Here is a 13,549-nt window from a genome sequence, read left to right on the forward strand (position 1 = left end):
CTAAAGCGGTTCCCACGCTGCTTTTAACGACTATTAAGAGGAGATAAGTGGAACCATTCGGGTTCCCGCAATCTGCAACCACATCTCCAGCTTTTCCAGAGGATTCCCTCAACATCGTCAGATTTGTCTTATATATTGTCCTTAGGTGTTTACTGTGACCATAAACAACGATTTCTACTATTTTCTCCTTTATTTCTACTTTTTCACTCTTGTTACATCTATTTTTTTCCTTATATTTTTTATTTATATTATATTTTATCACATATATTTGTTTGTTTATTTATTTATTTATCTATTCATTTATATAACCGAACGTTTTGCAGCTTCTCAACAATCCTTCACGGTTGAAATGAGAGTTTTGTTTCGGATGTATTGTCAGCCATCGATTAGCAGCACGTTTGGATTTTGATTGGGAAAAAACTAACCGTAAATAATGAAATGGCTTGAAATTTTCCGCTGGAGAGGATTCGTTCATATTCACTGCGTTTTTGGAAAAAAAGCAACCTTTTTCCTCATCCTTCTTTTCTTTTTTTCTCTGCGTTTTTTTTTTAGTTTAGTCTTTTTAGTGTTTCTTTTTTTTATCCATAAGTCAGACGAGCATTCAAAATTCCAGCGGGGTTCTGTCGACAGTATTCAGCTGACAGATCCTTAGCAGGAACTGCCGATGTCTTCTTCGTTGAGTTTGATGTGAACTCTTAAAGAGGGAATTATCGCTAAGAAAATGGTGACTCATCCTAATTAGGTGATAGTCACCATTTCGAGGAATTTTATTATGTCTATTACATGACGTTAAATATCATATCGATCAAAATCATTGGAAGCAACGTTTTTTTCCCTCAAAGAGTTTTTTTCCCCTAAGTAGATCATTTTTGGTAGAGGTGGCTAGTCGGATCGTTCTTGATGCTTGGAAAAAATTAGATTCACCGGGGTAAGTTAAAACACACCACATACGTCAAATGAATTGATTTGTTCGAAGCGGCCAGAAAAGTGCGTCCAAGACAATTTTTTCTGCTGGTCTCAGTTGAATTGTCGGCAATTTTCCTGCTCTCATTTACTTCTCCGGAACCACGTGCGGATGTTTGTTAAGGAAAGTGGTGTGAGAAAAAGCTAGAACATTCTTGAACCTGTAAATTGTACATTTAACAGTTATGTAGAGTTATATTCACTACTTATGTGATACGATTGCTGTATTTATCCACTTAATTTTTTATATTAATAAACTATTCTCTTTTTTTTTATTTCCTTAAGTACTCGCCGTAATTACAAACCTTCTCAGCACTAATTTATTTCTTTTCCGTTTCTATTTAACGGTGCCTTCTTGTCTGCTCATGGTGACGTCTTTTTTTTTTCTTGTTCGTATCGCATTATGTTTTTGTAAATCTATTTAGAAGGAGCTGCTTCGGACTCTTGAAAGTCATTAGTTACGCGTCCTTCAAAGGATTATGGAAACATAAAGAGAAGAACTGAAAAACCAAGGAATCAATGTTTCGACGCTTGAATCCGCATATGTGAAGGACAACAACAATCCAGGAAGCCGTGGTTCTAGAGAATTTTTCAAATTTGAGATGTTCAGTTGAATAAACAGTGAGCATACTCCACGTTCTTATCTTTCTGTATCATCTGCATTGTTTTGATCAAAAAATTTCATAATCTTCTGTAGAGGTTACTGGTTTCTGGAATAATATGAAGTAAGTCAGGTAGGAGAGCGCAAAATAGGCGAAACTTTATTTCGTACCACTCCCTTCCCTTACTTTTGCATCAAAATTAATTGAAGTTTTTTTTTGTTAAATTTTTGGACAGTCATCTTTTCGATAGCATCACATTTCCAACTCGTGAAAAAAAAAACGTATTGAAAAATTTTTATTAACGCAATTCCTATACAATTCACAGCAAGGGAACAGTTCGAGGACTCATTCAGAAGAAAGGATGGAGCAAAAAAAAATAAAATAAAATATAACCCAGTCATTCAGGCTACGATCCTCCAATCGCTTTCTTTTTTTGAAGGTTTTAAATACATGTAGTTGTAAGGATTTTTTTCAGTGGCTTTGCATAGAAATTTAAATATCATTATTAAACTAAATTACCTGAGATAACGCATACGAATAATAGCAAGAAACGTCAAATGTTTCTGAAAGAAGAAAAGAAGTGTTTTTTACAAGAGTATTTTAAATTTTTCCATATAAAAAAGATCCCATATTTTTCTTGGATCTTTTTTATCTTAGTTTAGCATATTTTTCACCTCGCTTGACATATTCTGCCCCGTTTTAGCTATTCTTCTCTCTATATTTCTATTTAGTTTTCTATTATATTATAATTAGATTATATTAATATATTATGTTTTATTTATATTTTTTAAAAAATCCATATATCTACACGTTTCTGCAATTTTTTTCTTTCATCTAATCGTTAGATCAATCTATAATCAAATGAGAACAAGTTAAAGTTGGGTATTCTCATACTTTTCTCCTTCTCCATTTTATTATCGATTAGCTCTCAAACATCCCTGTATACGATATGAATCAATACTTGAATTTTCCATACGTCCGTTGTGCTTTTTTATTGCGCACCAACACTAAAATCCCGTTCTTAATTGCTTCTTATAGCAGCTCGACGGAACACTTACAGGCGACATTTTCGCCATATTTGGCGCCATTCCAAATCCATATCCATCCTCACGGACACTACAACCAGATGTAGTTAAGGAGGTAAAGAAAAAACGAATGAACTTCGAATACGTTAGCGTTGAACGGAAGAAATAAAAGAACATCGGGGGGAAAAAGTATTCAAACCAGTCCCATTTCCAAGGATTTACAACTGAATCTCGATTTCCGGTTCGTTACTCATAATCGATTTACTTGCAATTGCTAGCTGACGGAGATCCGTTACTGGTTAAAAGGAAAATTAATGAATTGTTGGGGGCATGTCAGGTTGAAAAAAAAAAGAAAAAAATTGGTTTTACTCACTGTTTTACTGTGGATATTTTAGAAAATTCCACCCTAAAACCCTAAATTATGAATTTATCACTTTTTCGGGATCATTAGTTATGGTATGACAAAAATACTGTATTTATTATTAATTGTTGATCGTATTATCACTAACTATTGTTATTATAGATCGGGTGTAGCGCAGTCGGTAAGAGGTCCCTTTGTGAATTCACGATCGATCGCCGGTTCGAAGCTGCTCTAGTGCCATCCAAACCTTTCATCCCTCCGAATTCGATAAACCGGTTTTTTTCCAGACATATGACAGAGTTACAAAGAATTTTTTATTATTGGCTAGATGCAGCGTATACAACTTACAGAGAATAAACAACAACACGTATAAACAAATTCCAAGTGAGCTCAAACATCAAATGTGAAGTAAAAAATTGAGAAAATAAACATCCATTCCCTTCCGCTTCATGAACGCAGCGAATTGAGCCGCCGCAAAATTAATGTTGAAACATCCTAGAAAAATTTTGTGGTTGAAAAAGATTACTCACTTGAATCTGAATGTAAACAAATTGACTTATTGAGGAGATTCTGGCAGTGTTTGTGCACCTACAGGAAAACGTGAGAAAGAAACGATTTCAAGTCGAAACGTTCATTTCGCATCTCAAACAAAAATATACATTGTGTCAATGATTTATAGTGAAGACCGCACTAGCGAAAGAAATTTCCGCACAGTTTCGAAATATCAAACGCTGTTACTGTAATTTACCGTAGTCAATGCACCAAAAGCAGCTCGTATTCAGTTCGGGTCTTACATTTAGTGATATTTCTGGTTCAAAAATGATACAAATGGTAGAAACTTGCAAAACTCCCTGTGAAAAACGCTAGGATCAAGAAAATTTAATTCCCAAATTAGTTGTCTGAAGAGTGTAAAGCGAAACGCGGGGAGAACACTTCAGATCTGATTCCGGAAACTGCCGCAAAATTCAGGGTGGATATTTATTTTCTTAGTTATTCCCTTATTTATTACATGATAATCCATGTGTGTATGAATATAGCATACAATGAAAAAGAATAATCTCAAGAAAATTTCAAAAAAAAAAAAATTAAAAAATAAATATCATCTTCAATACAAAAAAAGAATCCAGTAATAACTTATTTGCATGGAGCATCCACTAGTAGTTCTTTTTTTTTATTCTGGAAGGTTATAGCGAACAGAAAGCTTTTTGTGCTCATGATCAAATAGTGATTCAGCTCTGCTTAAGAAAAAGTCTACTTTGTGGAATATTCCAGCACCTGAAAGTTCCACAAGTGTTCGGAGACATAAAATACGTTGACGGGGATCAGCGATGTTATGTAGGACAACTTCCAAAACAAATTATGGGCACATTCTTTTAGAATCGCAATTTAGGCCATTTTTCTGAATCCAGTGAATGTTTTTCAGACTTTCGAACTTTCATTCTCCACCCCTCATTCATATCATGAACGTTATGGATTATAAAACTAACGCGTATGAGCTACATTGTCACTTTCGGATTGGTGGAACGAGAGAAATTAAGAACAGCATCGAAATAAGAAGCATAACTGTTCAAACATCGGCAACAACTGAATCCATCGTAGTTGAACAACAATGAAGATGCGGGAAAGTGCAATTCACCTAAAAAGGAACTTAAAAAGCGAAGACACAGCGCTACATTCGGATCGTTTCCGAAACGGAAATCTCAAAACGAAAAAAGGAACGATTAAGTGGAAGTGAATGCAAGACAAGTGCAATCCTATGAAGAAGAAATCTCACGATTTCTGCGCTAATTACACTACTAAACTATAAATGCAGCGATTCAAGAAATCTACTTCCTGAATTTTTTGTATAGCGGATAATACCGTACAGTTTGTATTCTAAACAATTTGAAACAATTTAATTTCTTGCATGTTATCCTGGTTCAATTGCTTAACTCTCCCGACATAAATTTGACGGAGGATTAGCTTTATTGTTAATTCTTACCCTACAAAAAAATAAAATTGTTTTGGAAAATCAACTCCCTTCTTGAATGCTTGAGAAGAAAAGGTTTTTTCTGCAACAAATATCCCCAACGAGGTCCTGCCGCGCACCTCCTCCTACTGTGCTTCACACGGGGAAGCCTATATATAAAGAGCTTTTCTCGGCACTTGTATTCGCGCTCTGACTTCGGCATTCTCTCTCTCTCTTTCCTCTCCTTCTCTCATTTCTCTATCTCTCTCTCTCTTCTCTCCTTGCGAATTCAAGATCTTTCGAAATGCAATTGATGTGGACAGGTGGCGAAACAAGTTGAAGAGTAAACGTGCAGCCTCTATTACCATCTTAGACGTTGATGAACCATTTTGGTCTACATCTTAATCCCTTATAGGTTGATTTTGTTTAACCGTGAACAAATAGTGTAAAAAGAGCGCCATGTAACAATTTGTATACTATTGTAATTTCTATGTATGGTATTACTATCCACAGTTATTGTTATTTGTTCGTAGTTAGTAGAGTTCCTCACTTGTATTCCTGTTAGCCTTTTAGTAGAATTAAATATTTTATATTGTAGTGCGTAAGGTGTATGCATACTGCACCGAACAGCAGCGACACCAAAAGGATGACCACGTGAAGTACATACAAGGATACCCATGAGTTTTTCAGCAGAGGGACCCAGGACAGGAGGAGCCAACACTCCTGACTATGCGCCGCTACAGGTCGAGTAGGCTAAGTCGTAACTAGAGGCGTAGTCTCTCTCTACACAAGACCCAACCCAGTGCTTTTCTGGATTCACCGGTTCTCCAGTCCTCCAGCTTCTGATCCCCGAGAGTTAGTGCCAATAATTTCAACAAATAAAAAACAATAACTGAGCAGAACCTCTACTCTTTTGTTCTTGATTTTGCAGTGCTGCACATTTTGAAAGATATGGAAGTGATGCCGCTGCTATACAGTCTCACTCGTTAGGAAAAATTCCTTCAAATATGTTGTATAGAGCGCAATATTTCTGCTCTGAATACTACAGCAAATAGAAGATAACGTCTATTTTTACCAATAGATGAACACAGACATAAAGAGTGGTAGTAATCACCTAATATTTTCATAAAAAGTACGAGCTTGGCAGTAGCAGTTAGCAGCAAAACTTAAAGAGTTTGCGGAACTAAAGTAGAATAGGTTACTAATCGAGAAACAGATGTCAATATCAGCAAAAATTGCTGCCCAACCACTGTCTCCAATAAATATATAACGACGAATAACGTATTCAGAGGTAAATGTGTTTTAGTATACTAAGAGGTGGAAGGATACAACCCATGGCCACCGAAACAGAATAAACGATGGGCAGCGAAGTCCCGGAGACTAACGATGTGCAGCAAATTCCCTCAAATGCATTATAATGTACAAGTTGCGGTAACAGGAACAATTAGGAAAATATTTTTAAAAATCCTGTGAATTTCCCACCGACTAGTTCGATAATGCGAAAATACTTGCAGAACTTTGTGAACCAATTATTATACAAACTGAACAAATAGCAAGTGATTCTAGTGCAATTCGTTCTATTGAATATGAAATTCTATCACGGTAGAAAAGGGGATGTTTCAGAGGAAACTTGTAGATAAAACAGCTACATTACACATATGATTTGCTCTGTTTTGACTCTAGTTTCGTTGTCACTTAGCAATAAAATGAAGAGTACGAGAATTTGAAGAGAAAAAAAAAACTCTCACACATTAGAGAAAGGAAGTGATGAACAGGAAAAATAATTTACAAGGCTAAGTGAGGAATTGAGGAACGATTGGTGAGAAAATGTCTTCAGAGTCCATATATGCCGAGGACAAGGAAGACAAATGATTTGACAATATTTTGACAATATTTTGTACTTCCAACATTCTTTCCCGGTTCTGTATACTTGTTGCAAGTGACGGACTGCAGAAGAGAATTACATTCGTCAACATTCGTTTTTTGGTTTATGTTCTTGAGGAACAAGTTGTCGAGTACTGTACATAACTGTGTTTAGTGCCATCATACTCCTCATAAAGTACTGTCATGAGAAGTCATGAAACTCTTTTTCGCGAATAATTTCTTCACTAACAAAGCAAAAGTGAACATTTGAGAGGTTCTAACGTGGATTAGGAGGCTTTCTGTCCACAAACATCTACATCCCATTAGTAAACAATTTTTAAGGATTACTCACTCTTAATCAGTGTAAGCACAAGCATTCTCGGCGCAAAATGGTTATATGGCAAGTGATTTCTTCACATCAGCGCCGTCCATTCATATTAAACCTGACGGCAATGCTGTACATCGGAACCAAAATAGACGAATATTTTCAGCATTGATTGCCTTATCAGCGCATTTCCTAGTAACATCCCTATCTAGAAAAAAGATAAATTCACTATCAATCCACTTGAAATCCGCCAACGCGTTTTACTGCAATTCGTAATCGTTGAGATTTTTGGAACATGTAATGACCTATACATATGACTTATGGAGGAGGTCAGTCGGTGATCAAATCAGTGTTTTTGTCCTCCAAACAGGTCTGGTAACAATTTGTTGACTCCAGAGAGGATGAAAGTCTTCCCACTAGGACACTACAGCGTCACTGGGGCGGTTTCAAACCATCGAACGTGTGGCTGCAGTGGATTTTTAACCCATCACACCACACCGGCCTCAACATCGTTGTAAAAGAAAAAAGGATAATGTTTCTGGCGTCAGTCAATCCGCTTTCGATGGGCCCCCACGTTCACATCAATTTAGAGTCGTTTGAAGTTCACGAGCGTGTAGCTGGCCTATACAATGACTTGCGGCGGCTAGCCGATGTTTCAAGTCAGTGTTTTTATCCTCCCAGACAAGTCTGGTACCAATTTATCGATCTCGGAGGGATGAAAGGCTTGGTGGGCACTAGGGCGGATTCGAACCTCCGATCGATCGTGCAGGAAGCGAAACCTCTAACCGACTGCGCTACACCTGCCCCAATATCGTTGTAATGGACGATATATTATTTTGAAGTAGGAGAAATGTAGGAGAACTGTAGGGTAGGAATAAGTAAGAGAACTCCAAGTTCTATTCTATGAGGCTACATCTTTTTTAGCGCTCATACACAACCCATGACCTTCGATGGGTGAAAACGCTGCAATTCTCCTCATTCCTCGTTCAGGAACTGAAGACAACATGCGCATTTCATTACTGGTATCGCCAGGAAAATGTCAACAATAGCAGTAATAGCCTAACTGCAAAAAATCGTCTATAATAGCGAAAATCATTAGTTGAATCGAATCTCAGTGTTCTATAGTTGAAGAAAAGCAAAGAAATGTATTATTGAGACTCTATGTGTGTTTTTCTGCCGTTAATGGATTGAATGAAACCTGGCACTATCCGAGAAAAACTTCAACAAAGACATCTTTTTCTCTTCTACGGAATGGATCGCAAAAATAATTAGGCTATAGTATATTGTAGGAAAATTATTGGAATCAAAAGAAGAACGGAGATTTGCTACAATTTTTATTTTCATTCTTACCTTTCAATTTTTTTTTTTCATTCATTCATTTTTATTTTCACAATTCAAATTTTTCTAATTTTTTCCCATTTATCTATTTTTATCTATCTTTATATCTATCTATATTTCCTATTTACCTCTTCTTATCTATATTTCTTTTTATATCCACGAACCACGTACTTTCATAGCTGTCTATTTTGAATTTTTTTCTATACCTGCCTATTTCGCCGTATCTTAATCTCAAAAGGTAAAAAATAGAAGAAAATTTTATGGGAAGAAATGAAATATTTTGATTAATAGAAAAATTACTTTTTATGTTGTATTTGGCATATAATGAAGATCTCCACCAGAATTTTACATTCTATTGATTGAAATGTTATCCAAAAAATGATGAAAAAATCGAATTACTCGGCGGAAAAAGCTTCACGTACATATATACAAATTTTTATTTTAACAATTCAAATTTTTCTATTTCTACATAGTCAGATTTTTCCATTTTGCAATAACCTTCATTTCTGTAAGAAGAGAAATAGGAGAAGTGGAAATTTTGTGTTCAACTGCAATTGATCACGCAACTGAGCAAGGTTATCATTAGAAAAAGCTGCACTAAGTCAACTTTTTATTAGTTCATGTCACAGCAAACGGTCACCTCTACACATACATATGTACATATCTTCGACGCTGGAACAGAAATCATTTATTTTGCTAAAATTTGCAAAGCTTTGCAGTGCGAATTATGCTCAAACCGTAAGAAAACATAACAGGAGAAAATAAAAACGAAAAAGTGAAAAGAAATTCTTCAAAAAATGACCTTAAAGTTTCTTATCGTCTCTCTTATTGAAAAATTTCTTACTGGCTAAAAGGTTATGAAGTAGAAGGGAAAAAATGTTGGTGAATCATGCCAAACTGCAAAATTTCTACAACAGAATGAAAAATGCAGAGTACCCGAAGGAAATCTCAGTATTTTTCCACTTCAAAGTCAATTTTTTGCGAAATTAAATCCATTGAAAGCGAAAAAAACTTGCACTAAGACTTCTAAGATTTTTTAAGATTTTTTTTTCTACACACAACAGAGAGGCCGGTGCACATTTGCTGATCAGCTGTTGTTTTATTTCTTATTGGAAAATGTATTTTACTCAGATTGAAAAAATAAATTTAAACCTGATTTTTTAAATTAAAAAAATAAATTTAAATTTAGAGAATATTGCATTTTTATAGCAGCCAGCTAAGTCACATATTTATTCTACAAAAAAGAAACGACACAAAAACCTATCCTATTGTGAATTTCATTTTTGGTCGCGAAAGGTAGCTTTAAATCATTCCGTTCTTTCCCTCTCTCTCTCTTTTTTTTAGAAAAATCCTTGTAGCTACCGAGCTGCGTGAATGTCCATCTGTTTCTGCAATCATTTTCATCGATACCGTGCCAAGCAGAAGTTTTTTTTTTCCTGGATATAACTGCTGACTGGAAATAGGCAGTGGGTGGAACATATGTATGAATCAAAGCGAACTGTAGCGTTCTAACGATGCTATCACCAGTTTTTCAAACACTTATACTGATGTGAAGGAGAAAATGTATTCAGAAAGAATAATTAAATATAATAATGTGAATACATATACACTACATAATATATGTAGGACAAATTATGTGAAAAAACAGGTACTAGTAGCAATTAATTAAAAAATATTTAAATACTAAACCTCTCTATAGACTGTTTCAAAAATCAATACATTACCTCAAAAGGTGCGAAGTTTCCAAGGTCTATATAAAAATTACGATCAATGTATGCAAGAAAAAGCAGTAGCTGTCATATTTCCTAACAGGTCTATATTACAAAATTATTTTGTTTATTTATATACTTATATTATATTTATTTATATTTATCAATTATATTTCTGTATCAATAATGTTGGTAGTCGCTTGAAGCGACTTTCTGCGATCCAACGACCCTATCCCAACGGCAATCGAGTATCCTTACGTTTTTCGCGGCAATCCGGAAACCCTACATGATAGGTTTGCGGTGAATCTGCGAGAGAAAATCAATGAAATTGATCATTGCTGGAAGATATTATCAACGGACAATGCATGACCGTAATCAGCATCTTCGATTACCCGTAATGTTCAAGTTCATTTGGTGGTGCGGCTCAGTCGGTTAGAGATCCGCTGTAGCTACACGGTCGATGGTTCGAAAGCGCACTGGTGCCAACTAAGCCTCTCATCCCTCTGGGGTCGATGAATTGGTATCAGACCTGTCTGGGGGAATGAAAACACTGACTTGATCATCGGCTGGCCTCCGCAGGTCATTGTATAGGCCAATACGCGTTCCAGAAATCTCAACGATTGCAAATTCCAGTAAAACGCGTTGGCGGATCCTAAGTGGATTGATACGCCAGTGGCTTTGTAATTTTTTATTCCAGTACAATTTATTTATTTACTTATTTATTTATTTACTCAACGATATCACAATATTACGATGTGTCGTCGCATGCTTCGTCTCCATCCGCTCTTATCACATCAATACTATGCTACTACTATTTCAGTGCTCAAAAGGAAAAACCTGATCATTCCCTCAGGCAATGTTCCACGCCTTCACGGATCGTGTCGGTCCTACCACAGCACAGTTGAACGCTGAACGCTGATGCTCCATTCCATCGATCAGATTGTAAGACTTATCACCCACACTTCAACTCTTTCTTTCTAATTTCTTCCTATATAACTGTACGGTGCTAAGATTCGGTTGTGAATGTGGAGTTTCAATCGCCTCAACTTTTTAGGCCCTCTTGATCTCTGAATTTTCATGGGAATTCGTGTCGGATGGATGGACGCCTTCTATAATAGCAAATAAGTCATTTCTGTGCACATTGCAAAGTTACACAGCTGCAATTCCACATGATCGCTGCACATCATAAGGTGAAAAATGAATCAGCACATAATAATTTTCTCTTGCAGTATCTTTTTGAGAAAGTTTAATGGGAAGCGGACTGCTGCTGTAGAATTTATTAGTCCAAATATTATTGTTATTATTGTTATTATTTACTGTTAATTTTTTCCTTACGCATATCCTTAAGAATTTCATAGTTTTTCTTAATCACACATTGACGATCCGCGGCTGATGAATGCGCAAAATAATTGTTTGTCACAGTGTTTCATCTTTCTGGGATGGTTAATATTCCTTGGGACCATAAACGGAGGCGATGGGAGCGTAGGGGTGGCTGAGACCCAGTGAACAACTCAACAGCGGATTTCACTACGACCGCTCGACCCCAACATGAGGACTCTTCCTCAATCCTCGCCTCATCAGGTTACTACTTCTCCCGAGTTTCATCATTTCCTGAAACAAAAACTCTTCAACTATTTCGTTGACCTCAATCCGCTGCTGAGTCGTTTTGCTTGAGTCTCGACGTCCCAGTCTCTGGTCACCCGGGCCTTTGTAACCGTTCCAGAAAAAAAAGAAAACATTGTGATAAGCACTCATAGTGTGTACATCAACAGATGCTCATCAACGTGTAAAAAAGAGAAACTATGGATTTGTAAAAGGTATTCGTGTCTGTGAAAAAATCTGTACACAACTAGTCTTATAAAAATAATTCAGCTTATTAACTCGGATCTCGGATAACACCACTAGTAGTGGATTCGTGCAAAGATTTTCGCTTACAAAGGGTCCCAAGCACAAAGTTGCTGATACACAATGCTACACATGTCATTCGTGCTATATTTCTGGCGATCACATTTATCGATTTTTTTTGGTTAATGTCCATTTTAAAATTATTAAACTCAAACTATTAAACTTAAATTTAAACTCTCAGACTCTAACAAGACCTTACTCATTCCTCCAAACTTTAACTTTATATGTCACGATGTCAAAGCAAAGTTTCGCACAAGGCTGGCGCGCTCCAGTCAAACTCCTTGTAGAAAATAGTGCGCCAGAACGCCTGAACCTTTAATGAAACACAAAATTCCGTCGTCGGGGTTTCCTGTCCTTGAGGTAAGTAAGGTCATAGGCGTGTTGCAACATTTTACGATCCCACAATTCGCAGGTTACGATCAAATCCGATCGGCCAAAGAATACATAAAAAATTGAGAATGAACTTTTTGTTTATCGGTGGGCTGTCCTTTGGAGCAACTCGAAAAACAACAAAAACAAGAAAAAAACCCAAAAATGAAAAGTTGTGAAATGAAAAGTGAAAGATGAAAACAAAAGCTAATTTTGTATGGGTTAATTAACGACCAGTGAGATAGTCTCTTAAAGTTTTGTGCTCATTTAAAAATAAATGCTAAATAAATAATTCAATAAAACAATTCACTACTGAATCGAATTCTAATGTATGCCAGAAAAAAATAGGTCTTCCAAAATAAGCAGAGGCGATCAGCTTGCTGGCTATGTTGAGATAAAACTGCCGAAACGATTAGAAAATGTGTTTATAGTAGATTACGGTTATTTTGTACCGTTTGATAGGCCTACATCTGGAGTTATTTCTTACCGTATCCTCAAACTTGTCGAAACCACTAATAGAGATGACTGGAGTTGAAAAATTTATAAAATCGATCAGTATTTTAGTGGCACTGACCAGCAGACGATCTGAAGTCCTCTTTTTTCACGGCAATCAAGAGTTACACAACTTGGGCGACAAATTTTTAGTTCATAGATCGTTCTCGTCAAGGACCTTTTGGGTACAGATCACCACTTTTTCGAGGGAATTGCGGCTCTGTGTCCTTAAAAGCCGAACAGGTTCTGGAAGCACCTTTGAAAAAGTCATCAAATTCAGAGTGAATATTGCTGAACTCATTTGTAACTCGCGTGCGGGTGTCTTTTTTTTCATTTTTCTCAAAATTATACTTCGAGGACTTATTATAATTCTGATTTATTTACACGCCAACAGTACATATGTCCAGCAACTGTTATTTTTTAGACAGAATTGAATTAAAATAACAAGAACAGGGCATATTTTTAGTAAATATGATATTGGTCACTCCCAATAAAAAACTTCAAAGCACTAGTGACTGTCTTGCCAGATCCTAGGAATTTATCAAATAAAGACTTTGTCAAAAATTCCAGAAGGAGTCGGATATTCAATTGTCATGAAATAAAACATGATAAAACAATGCAATAAGTGTTTAATTATTTATATATTAAT

This window comes from Necator americanus, chromosome II (genome assembly GCF_031761385.1).
Source record: "Necator americanus strain Aroian chromosome II, whole genome shotgun sequence".
Classification (NCBI taxonomy): domain Eukaryota; kingdom Metazoa; phylum Nematoda; class Chromadorea; order Rhabditida; family Ancylostomatidae; genus Necator; species Necator americanus.